The sequence below is a fragment of the Trichosurus vulpecula genome, chromosome 2, assembly GCF_011100635.1.
Source record: "Trichosurus vulpecula isolate mTriVul1 chromosome 2, mTriVul1.pri, whole genome shotgun sequence".
NCBI classification, from domain to species: domain Eukaryota; kingdom Metazoa; phylum Chordata; class Mammalia; order Diprotodontia; family Phalangeridae; genus Trichosurus; species Trichosurus vulpecula.
In genome coordinates this window covers 58,708,218-58,720,510 of record NC_050574.1, presented here as the reverse complement: position 1 = coordinate 58,720,510, position 12,293 = coordinate 58,708,218, and positions in this window count along the sequence as shown.

Sequence of the window (12,293 nt, the reverse complement as noted above, 5' to 3'; positions counted from 1 at the left end):
TTATGAATAGGGGTAGGATTGAGGGCGGAAAGATAATAATTTCTATTCTGAGTTTGTGATGCCTTAGGGGACACCCGGGAGGTGGTGTCCCCAAGCAGTAGATAAGCTTGGGAGACAGACTCTGATGGCTACATAGACTTGGGAGTTATCTGCACAGAGATAACTGAGTAGTGGGAGCTGATAAAATCAATGTGAGTATAGGGAGAAGGAAGAAATAAGTATTTATTAAGAGCTTTCTACGTGCCAGAAACTGTGCCTTGCAAATATTTTATCCTCACGATAACCCTGGGAGGTAGGTGCTATTATTATCCCCATCTTACAGTTTAAGAAACTGAGCCAAACAGAAGTTAAGTGATTTGCCCAGGGTCTGAAGCTAGATTTGAACTCGGGTCTTCCTGACTCCAGGCCCAGAGCTCTATGTACTTAGCCACTTAACTGCCTAAGAGAAGAGAAAGGGTCTCTAGACAGACCCATGCATAGGGAACAGGATGGAGGGGAATGGGGATGGTGAGAGAGATGGAAACAGAGACAAAGACACAGAGCAAGACATACACAGAGATAGAGAGAATGATAATATGAGAACGGAGGGGAAAGGGGAGCATGAGAGAGCAAGCAAACTTAACCTGGAATTGGAATCAGGAAAACCAAGATTCAAATCCTAACTGCCACCCCCCAGTTCCCTATATCTGCTAGCTGTGTGACTCTGAGCAAGTCATTTGACTTGTCTAAACCTCAGCTTTCTTATCTGTAAATGAGGCTAATGATAAAATATACATGAAAATCAGCCAACAAGAGTTTATTAAGCACCCACTGTATGCCAGGTACTGGGTTAGGTGCTGTGGAAACAAGTATAAAGAATGAAGCAATCCCCCAATCTAAGAGCTTACATTCTAATAAGAGAGACAGCTAGTATAAATAAAAAATAAAGACAAATATACAAAGTAGTTACATACAAGATAACCTGAGAGGGAAGGCATCAGCAGTGGCACATGGGAACAGGAAAGGCTACATGTAGAAGGTGGTCCCCAAACTGCATCTTGAAGGCAAAGAGGGATGCTATAAAGAGTGCATTCCAGGCATGAGGGGTGGCCATTGCAAAGGAATGGAGGAGGTAGATGGAGTGTTATGTGTGAAGAACACAGAGAGGGCCAGTTTGGCCGGGTCAGAGAGTCCAAGGGAGAGTGATGGATGGAAAGATAGGTTAGGACCAGGTCATATAAGGCTTTAAAAGTTCAACAGAAGAGTTTATATAGTTTATCCTAGAGGCAATAAGAAACCGATGGAGTTGACTAAGCAGGTGATACGGTCACAACTGTGCTTAAGGAAATGTATTTTGATACTGGTGTGTAGAATGGGCTGGAGTAGGAGGAGACTTGAGCCAGGAAGACGAATTAGAAGGTTGTTGTAAATATTTAGGCAAGAGGTGATAAGCGTCTGAACTAGGGTGGTAGTTGTGTGAGTGCAGAGTAGGCTTCAGATATGTCAGATTGCAAGATCTGGCCACTGATTTGTTACATGGGGTGAGGAGTTGAGGATAATGCTGAGTTTACAAACCTGGAAGACTGAAAGGATGGTGGTACCTTTAATAGAAAGAACGTTTGGAAGAAGAGAGGGTTTGGGGGAGAAGAAAATGAATTCAGTTTCAGGGCATGTTGAGTTTGAAATGTTTCTGGGACATCCACTTTGGAATGTCCAACAGGATGTGAGACTGAAGTGCAGGGGGGAGACTGAGGTTGGATATATATTAGGGATTAGCTGCATAGAGATCATACATAAACTCTTGGGAGGCGATAAGGTTACAAAGAGAGAGAACAGAGAGAGAAGAGGATCTTTGAGAACACCTACAATTAAGGAGTCATTACCCATACTACTAAGGGCAAGAATCCCTTAGAAGAAATGGAATAGCCCTCATAATAAAAGGGTGAGAAAAGCAGTACTAGCTATAATCTCAACAAATAACAGAATGGTGGCTATTGACTCCAAGGCAAACCATTCAACATCACAGTAATACAAGTCTATGCTCCAACCACTGATGCCAAAGATGGTCAAAGTTGATCAGTTCTATGAAGACCTACAACATCTTCTAGAAATAACACCCCCAAAAAGATGTCACTTGCATCGTTGGGGACTGAAATTCTAAGGTAGGAAATCAAAAGAGAATTGGAATAACAGGCAAGTTTGGCCTGAGAGCACAAAATGAAGCAGGGCAGAGACTTTTAAGATAACTTGCTGTTCATAGCAAACACTCTTTCAACAACCCAAAAGTTGACTCTACACATGGACATCACCAGATGGTCAATGTAGAAATCAGATTGATTATATGCTTTGCACCCAAAGGGAGAGAAGCTCTATACAGTCAGTTAAAACAAGATCCGGAGTTGACTGTGGCTCAGATCATGAGCTTCTTGTTGCAAAATTCATCCTTAAATTGAAGAAAGCAAGGAAAACCCTTAGACCATATAGGTATGACCTAAATAACATCCCTTGTGCATATGAAGTGGAGGTGATGAATAGTGAAGGGAGTAGCTCTAATAGAGTTTCTGAAGAACTTACACAGAGGTTCTCAATGTTTGTACAGGAAGCAGTAACAAAAAACATCCCAAATAAAAGGAAGAGCAAGAAAGCAAAATGGCGTCTGATGAGGCTTTACAAATAGCTGAGGAAAGAAGGAAGTGAAAGTGAAATGTGAAGGAGAAAGGGAAATACGAGACAGAATACAGAATTCCAGAGACCCATAAGGAGAGTAAGGTTTTCTTAAATGAGCAATGCAAAGAAACAGAAGAAAACAATAGAATGGGAAAGGCAAGAGATATCATTAAGAAAATTAGAACTATCAAGGGAACATTTCATGCAAAAATGGGCGCAATAAAAGACAAAAATGGTAAGGATGTAACAGAAGCAGAAGAGATTGAGAAGAGGTGACAAGAATACACAGAAGAGCTATACAAGAAATATCTTCACATCATCGAAAACAACGTGGTGTGGTTACTGACCTAGAGCCAGACATCTTGGAGGATGAAGTCAAGTGAGCCTTAGGAAGCATTGCTAACAATAAGGCTGGTGGAGGTGATGGAATTCCAGCTGAGCTATTTGAAATCCTAAAAGATAATGCTGTTAAAGTGCCGCACTCAATACGCCAGCAAATTTGGAAAATGCAGCAGTGGCCACTGGATTAGAAAAGATCAGTCCATGTCCCAATGAGAAAGAAAGGCAATGCCAAGGAATTTTAAATTACTAAACAACTGTGCACATTTCACATACCAGCAAGGTTATGCTTAAGATTCCACAAGGTAGGCTTCAGCAATATGTGAACTGAGAATTACCAGAAGTGCAGGCTGGTTTTTGAAGGGGAAGAGGAACTAGAGCCCAAATTTCCAACATTTTCTGGATTATGGAGAAAGCAAGGGAGTTCAGAAAAATATCTACTTTTGCTTCATTGACTACACCAAAGTCTTGTGTGGATTACAAGAAAATGCGCCAAAGTCCTCAAAGAGATGGGAGTATCAGATCATCTTACTTGTCTCCTGAGGAACCTGTGTGTGGGTCAGGAAGAAACAGTTAGAACCAAACATGCAATAACCGATTGGTTTAAGACTAGAAAAGAAGAGCAGGATGCTCTCAGAAAAACCTGGAAGACTTGCATGGACTGATGCAAAGTGAAATGTACTGTGTACAAAGTAACCGGGCTATGTTGTAAGATGATCAGTTGTGAATGATCTAGCTAGTCTCAGCAATACAACGATCCAAGACAACTCTGCAGGACTTATGATGAAAAATGCTATCCATCCCCAGAGAAAGAACTGATGGTATCTGAATACAGATTGAAGCATACTTTTTTTAACTTTATTTTTTCTCAAAGTTGTTTTTTTTTTCTTTCACTATTATGGATATGTTTTGTGTAACTACATGTGTATAACCTATATGGAATTGCTTGCCTCATCAATGGGCGGGGGGAGGAGGAAGGGAGAGAATTAGGAACTCAAAGTTTTTAAAACAAATGTTAAAAATTGTTTTTACATGTAACTTGGGGAAAATAAAATAAAAAAGAACAAAAAAGATTGGAAAAGGAGAGTGACAAGGCTGTATGTTGTCACCTTATTTATTTAGCTTATATGAAGAGCACATCATGTGAAATGCCAGGCTGGACAAACCAAAAGCTGAAATTAAGATTGCCAGGAGAAATATCAAATAGACAGGCAATACCACTCTGATGGCAAAAGGTGAAGAAGAATTAAGAAGCCTCTTGAGGAGGGGGAAAGAAGAGAGTGTAAAAGCTAGTTTGAAGCTTAACATAAAAAAAGAAAAACAACTAAGATCTTGGCAACTGGTTCCATTACTTCCTGACAAATAGAAGGAGAAGAAATGGAAGCAGTGTCAGATTTTATATTGTTGGGCTCAAAGATCACTGCAGACAGCAACTGCAGACATGAAATTAAGAGATGCTTGCTCCTTGGAAGGAAAGCTATGGCAGATCTGGACAGCACACTAAAAAGCAGACACATTACCCTGCTGACCTTTGTCCCTATAGTCAAAGCTATAGTTTTTCTAGTAGCAATGTATGGCTGTGAGAGTTGGACTATAAGGAAAGCTGAGTGGCTGAACTGACACTTTTGAATTGTGGTGCTGGAAAAGACTTTTTAGAGTTGCTTGGACAGCAAGAAGATCAAATCAGTCAATACCTAAAGAAATTAATTCAAGCTATTCGCTGGAAGGTCATATACTCAAGCTGAAGCTTAAATTCTTTGCTCACCTAATGAGAAGACAGGACTCACTGGAAAAGACCCTGATGTTGAGAAAGACTGAAGGAAAAAGGAAAAAAGGGGAAGGCAGGGGATGAGATGGATGGATAATGTCATGAACTTGGACAGAGTTGGAGAGATAATGGAGGATAGAAAGGTCTGGCATGCTCTGGTCCGTGGGGTCATGAAGAGTCTGACACATCTGAATGAATGAAAAATGATAAATAATTAAAGAGAATAATATGGATAGTAAAGGAGATGGAGGAGCAGTCAGACAAACAGGAGAAGAACCAGGAGAGGACAGCATCACAAAAATCCAGAGGAGAGAATAATCAACAATGTCGTATGTAGTAGACAGGTAAAAAGGTTGGGCACTGTGAAAAGACCATCACCTTTAGCAAATAAGAGATCATCACCAGCTTTTTCAACCATGAGTTATGCGCTAGACTAGCCTTGTTTCTTTTTTTTTCAGGGTTACGAGCCTGGTATATCAAGGGAATACTGTAGCTGTGGTTTATCCAGATTTTAACAAAACATTTCAGCTGTCTACATGCAAAAGGTCTGGAGAGATGTGGGGTAGATGTGAACATAATTAAAGACATCCACAACTAATTGAATGGTTAGACCGAAAGACTTTAATTAATAACTCAACATTAGATCGGAAGGTCTGACATAGAATGCTCCTGGAATTTGCATTTCAATACAGGCTGTTTCATTATTCCAATATTTAATTAATATTACTGGTGATTATTAATATTATTGGTAAATATTAATATTTGATATTTTAATATCAGATTACTTTGATGAAGACATAGATGTCATGCTTACCAAATTTTCAGATCAGTTAATTCTGGGAGGATTAGCTGACATATTTGATGATAGACAGGATCCCCAAAGATCTTAATAGGCTAACATTGGGCTGAATTTCTTTAATAGACTGTAATAGATACTCATGGTAAGTCATATTTGGATGAATAAATCAACCTCAGAACTCCCAGACAAATAAGACATGGTTTAAAATCATTCTGAAAAAGTTTTGAGGAGTGGCAAATAAATTAATAGGTAGTGATAGAAGTAGCAAACATTTTAAAACAGCATTTTTAAAACACCTAGAAAAACTCCAAAATATTTAGAAAGGGTACATACAAACAGGTTTATAATAATAATATAATAATAAACCCTGTTAGGTTTATTATACACTTTTAAAAACTATGAAACAGAATTCAATTTCATATTCAGTCTTCTTGTGTTTTGCATGTTAAAATTTTCTGTTCATAATTTTCAAACTCATAATTTGAAATGAGAACAATAAAAAAAGAGAGAGAGAAAGAAATCCTTGGTAGCTCTGGAGAAAGCAGCTTGAATTGAGCAATGAGGTCAGAAGCCAAATTGCAAAGGGCTAATGAGTGATTAAGAGGACAGGAAGTAGAGGCAGTGAATGTAGGTAGCTTTTCCAAGGACTTTCCAGCTTATTGCTGTAGCTGCTATTACTCTAAGGATGCTGGAGGGTGGGCTAGGGTTAGTGTTACAGCACCCCATCTGGGCTCACTCTCCTCCCCTTCCTTTCCCCTCCTCCTCCTCCCTTGTTGGCACATTGGGTCCTCAAAGATCAGTTGACTTCTTCCCCTCAGTATTCTACAGATAACCCTGAGGGTTTGGGGTTTTAATACTCTCATTCATGAGCCCCCATCTGGTGTGTTCTCAATACTTATTAGCCAGTTGACATCAAGTTGTTTTTATAAGAGAGTATTTACTGAAAAGTTACAGCAAGATGAGAAATTACAAAAACATTTCCCAGACCAGAAGTTATCCTCTTGTGTACACAAAGTCTCTGGGGAAAGTGGATTCAAGCCTGAAGTATGAAGGTAAATCTCTCTCTCTCTCTCTCTCTTTCTCTCTCTCTCTCTCCTTATCTCTATCTACATCTATCTATCTACCTATCTCAATATGGAATATGTGTGACTGAGGGGGTAGTTCATGACTTCTGGCCCAGTGAGTCTTTTTCTTTCTTTGAGAAAAGGGCCTCACCAAGTTTACTTCAAGATGGCTTCTTGAACCAACCAGAAAACTCAACATCACCACAATGTTCTTCAGTCATTGTGGCTGGAAGAGGCTCACCAAGCCTTTCCATGCTGGATTAAACCAACACAAGGGATATTGTACATGTTCTGTATAACCCACCAAGAAGAGAAAATCTCAGCCTGCTCTAAGGATTGGGCTTGCATTGGCTAGTCCCTTCATTACACCACCATCACTATCATAATCTGGGGCTTTGTGATGTTTTCCAGTGGGGGAAGGATATAGTAATTACTTAGTAGCTAAGTGCCAGGCAGCTTGGTAGCATAGGGCATCAGGCCTAGAGTCAGGTAGACCTAAGTTCAAATGTAGCCTCGTACACTTAGTAACTGTGTGACCCTGAGCAAGTCACTTCACCCTGTTTTCCTCAGTTTCCTTCTCTGTACAATGAGCTGGAGAAGGAAATAGCAAACCACTGCAGTATTTTTGTCAAGAAAACCCCAAATGGGGTCACAAAGAATCAGACATGACTAAAATGGCTAAACAAGGAGCTAAGTAGGGAGATATGATTAGTTCACCAGAGCCCCAGTCTGCCAGGATGCCTCATGATTGGCTCAGGGTGAGTCTGAGATTACAACACAGTAGATCTTCTCAGTCCCCTCAGTCAGTGAGCTTTCCTCTCTTAAGGTTGCATCCCTTTTAGTCTCTAGCTGTGTCACCCTTCAGCATGTAATCTCCTTGAGGGCAAGGACTACATCTGTGCTTTTGCCTTTCTTTGTATCCCAGTGCTTCATACAGTCCCTGGAATATAATAATTGCTTAATCAATGCTTCTTGTTTGATCGTTGAACTTTGTTCAGAGATCCTGCCCATGGCCTCTGACACGAGCCTGTTAGGTGAGTAGGGAAGGTCTCAAGATGATGTCATAAACATAGCTATAACTGACCTTGTGACAGAGACCCTTTAGCATTGTCTATGCCAAAGGTGTCAAACATGTGGGTCCAGGCCTGCAATATTCTCAAACATGGCCCAAACCAGATGAAAATACAATAGGGAAAAATTCAACAAAAGATATAAAAATATAATAAGATGTAGATAATTTTAATGTGTGGTTTTCTAAGATAATATGTACCCACAGGAATGCTTATTGATCCTGAATTTGCAGAGCATCAGAACCCTCACTTTTTTTTTTTGGCTGGTATATGTAATAGTATTTTGTTGCAGTACAATGTGGTAGACCCAATTTCCCCAGGACTGCCTCAGTATCTTTATCGGTAAATATGAGTTTAGAATGGACAGTCTTTCAGGTGTGTCCAGCTCTACCACTCTACATTCTAGGATTCCGTCTATTAACTGAACATTCTTCTCAGGGATGCTGGGTTGGAATTTTTCTCTTCATTAATATTGTGAAGATCATATTTCCATGATTTCCATCACCTCCCAGTTATTATCCCCACTTTAGAGATTCCTGCCTTAGCCTTCTCCTGATTCGTCACCACAACAAATATATTGTATCAGGGGCTAAAGACCAGTGACTGGTTCCCTGAAGGTGACATGCAGGCAGATTTGTGCTGGCTATTTTTCCCCTTCTTCTTTTGAGTCATAGGGATTAACCAAGCCCTTAATTAGCCATAAGCTCAGACTATTTCTGGCTCTAAAAAAACACACATCTACAATGATCTCTGTGGGTTTTTTCACCAACCGCCACCTGTCAGGCAGACACACCAGCCCAGCTGACGCAGCAAGGCACCCTGGGGGAAGAACAGGAGGTGAGCCAAACCCACCTCCCTTCAGACCTGGTGAAAAGAGCCCAGGGAATAGCAGGATCCCATCTCATCCCACCTACTCTGCTTCTAGACAGGCCCTCACAGCCATCGGTAAGAGGCCAACCCCTGTGGAGAAAGGGGTCCATTATCTACACTGCCACCAATTGTTGACCACCTGCCACCAATGGTCAGGAAGACCCAAAGGCCCCAGGGAGAGGAGTCTGCCTCTACTCCTCAGAAGACTGTCCCTGCTTCCAGCCCAGCCACTGAAGCCATTGTCAAGAGGAAAAACCTCTGTGAAGAAGGGGCCAGCCATCCCCACCAACTGCCACTTCGGGACAAGCAAGCAGGGCTCCCTGTGGGAGAGGCAGCATGTACCAGGTGAGTGTAACTACCACCTCCACTCCAACCACCACCTCCAACTGCCACCAGCATGGAGGCGGCTTCCTCAGCAGCCACAGCTACCATGAGAGAAAGCGTTTGCCAGAAGTCCTTGGCGCTGTCCAGCATCTCAGTGTCAGAAGTGGATATCATTTTATCAATAAAAATTATATTAAAGGAGGTGCCCTCACTATCAGCTTTGCCTCTGCACCCTAAGGGATCATGGAACTCTTCCAGGTGACTTGAAGCTGAAACCGCCTATAGCATAGCTTCTCTCCACCATTAGACTATAATCTCTTTGAGAGTAGGGACTGACTTAATTGCTTGTATTCCCAGCACTTCCTCTGCCTGGCATAAATCAAACCCTTAATAAATGGTATTCATTCATTCATTCATTCAGTTTATCATACAGGACACTTGCCATTAAAACAAACTCCCAAGAAACCAAGGCTGTATGTGAACATTGTTGTCTGGAGTCTCTTTTAAATGACAGCCAGTGGCTGATGGTCAGATCATGTCCCCTTGGCTCCTTGCTTTCTTTATCTGTAACATGGGGATAATTCTGCTGCTATCCTACTCCCCTACCCCTTAATAGGGCTGTTGTAAAGAAAGTATTTTACAAACCGTAAAATGCTTACAGAAATACGAACTAGTATGACTTACTAGAGGGGTTGGGCTGTAACATCGAAGGTTGTGGGACTCCCTTCAGAATCTATCCACTTGTTGACCAGGAGGGAAACAGATCTCTTTCCTAAGTGCTCAATCTGACCCCACCTATAGACAGGATCCCAGAATCTCTGGAAGGCACCTCAGTGACCTCATCCAATGACCCTACTTGAAGAGGAATCTTTCTGATGACATTTTCCACATGACTGTCACCCGGCATTTGCTTGGATACTTCCAGTGAAAAGGCCATTATGGTGAGCTCCTTCCATAAGTCCAAATCTGACCTTTCAACTCCCATCCATCGCTCCTGGTTCAGTCCTTTGATTTTCAGCATAAGTCCAATTCCTTTTCAGCATGGTAACATTTCAAATATGGAAAGACAGCTCTGGTGTTCCCCATTAACCCTGTTCATCTCCAGGCTAGACATTCCCAATTTCCTTCCATGGCACGCTCTCCAGTCTTCTCCTCAGTCTGGTCACCCTTCTCTGATTGGGCTCCAACTTGTCAATATCATTCTTAAAACATGGCCCCAGAAACTGAACCCAGCGCTCCATATGGGGCCCTCATTGTGTCAATAACCCTCTATTCCTGGAGACTTTCTTCTCTGGGTTTTGGTAACACTTCTGTCTCCTGGTTTTCCTACTATCTTTCTGTCCACACCTATGTATTTCTGTCTGCTGTATCTTCATCCTGGTCATGCCTGTTCCCTGTGAGGGTTCCCCAAGGATCCATCTTGGGCCTTCTCTTTTCTGTCTATACCATTTCATTTGGTGATCTCATCAGCTCCCATGAATTTAATAATCATCTCTATGCAGATGATTGTCAGATATATTTCCACCTGCCTATTGGACATCTTGAACTGGATGCCTCATATTGTTAGGGAGTTTCCCCTCAATATGTCCAAAATGGAATACGTTATCTTTCCCCCATGACTCTTCCCCTCTTCCTAACATCCTTTTTACTGTCCAGGATCCTCCTGGTCACCCAGGCTCATAACCTAGGTGTCATCTTTGACACCTACCACATCCAATCTTGTTGCCAAGACCCGTCCATTCTGCTTCTTTCATATTCACCCCCTCTCTCCTCTGACACTGCCCTTGTCACCTTATACTTCCACTATTCCTATAACCTGCTGGTGGGTCTGTCTGCCCCAAGTCTTTCCCTACTCCAATCCATCTTCTACTCAGCTGTCAATTGATCTTCCCAGAGTTCAGGTCTGACCATGTCTCACCTCTACTCAATAAACTCCAGTGGTTCCCCGTTACTCCCTAGAAAATCTTCTGTTTGGCTTTTAAAGTCCTTTATGACCTCCCCTTTCTTCTTCCTCCTACCCCCCTTCAGTCTTATACCTTCCACTCCCCTTCTTGGGTTCTGAGAATCTGTGACACCGACCTCCTTGCTGTTCCTCAAACACATGATCTTCCTACTCTGGCCATATGTAAAGTAGGTGCTTAATAAATGCTTCTTGTGACTAGACTAGATGGTATGCTTCTGTTAATGTAGCTTATGGTCATCTTAGCTTTCTTGGCTAAAGCAGTTACCCTGCTAGCCCCATCTAGCCTTTTCTCCCCCCTTTTTAAATGTTTTACTAATGTTTTTTACCCCTTTTTATATCACTATCATCAGTCCCTTCCCCAAACCCTCTCCATCGTCCCTTATAACAAAGAAGTACGTATGGCTGAAACAAATCCACACATTGGCCATGACTGTAGGCCCCCCCTCCTCTGTGGAGAGCCACTTCCCAGCCATTCTTAGGAAGCCAGGATCGGTGGTTGTGTTATCAGAATGAAGAGTCTTTCTGCACTGTTTCCCTTTAGATTACTGTGATCACTAGGTGAATTGTTCAGATGGTATTGCTTGCTTTGCTCTGTATCCGTCCCTACAATTCTTCCCAAGTCCTCCCGAATTCTTCATATTCATCATTTCTTACAAAACAGTGATATTTCACTACCTTCATGTCCCATGCTTGGCTGTCCAGGCAGTCCCCAATCAATGGCCCCGATTTTCTTTCCAGCTTTTTTTTCTACAACAAAAAGTGCTATTCTTGGCATTTCTTCCCCACACCACCCCTCCCAAAAATGAAACAAAGCATTCATTTTAGCTTTTTTTTTTTTTTTTTTTAGAAAATCCTCCAGATCCAGGGTCCTATCCCTCCTATCCCAGGCCTCTAACTACTGTTAACAAGGGCTCCATCCCTTCTGGAGACATCTTCCTCTCCCTGGGCCTAGAGGGGGCAGTTTAGTGAATAAAATACGGGATCTGGAGTTTGGAAGACCTGAGTTCAAATCCTCCCACCTAGACTTAATAGCCATGTGACTCTGGGCAAGTCAATTCAAGTTTCCCACCCTCGGTGTCCTTATCTGTAAAATTAGTATAAGAGCATCTACCTCTCAGGGGATATAATATATGGAAAACACAACACAAATATTGGGCGTTATTGTTGTTTCTGTTACTGTTATCCTGGGCAGGGTCGGCATAGCTGAGGGAGGGGAGAGTGTGAAGAAGGTTGGTCCCAAATGCAGGGACTCTCCAGCTCCAGGACCATTTACCAAAGTTCCCTCCTCATTAGGCTCTCCCATATGGCTGTCCCCATACCCATGGCCCACCTTGGGCTTAGTGCTCAGCGCCACCTACTGGCTATTGCTTGATCCATCGACTGAGATAAGAAAAAGGCAGATAGTCAGGATTAAGAAGCAGGGAGTGAGGGAGGGAGTGAAGGGAAAGAC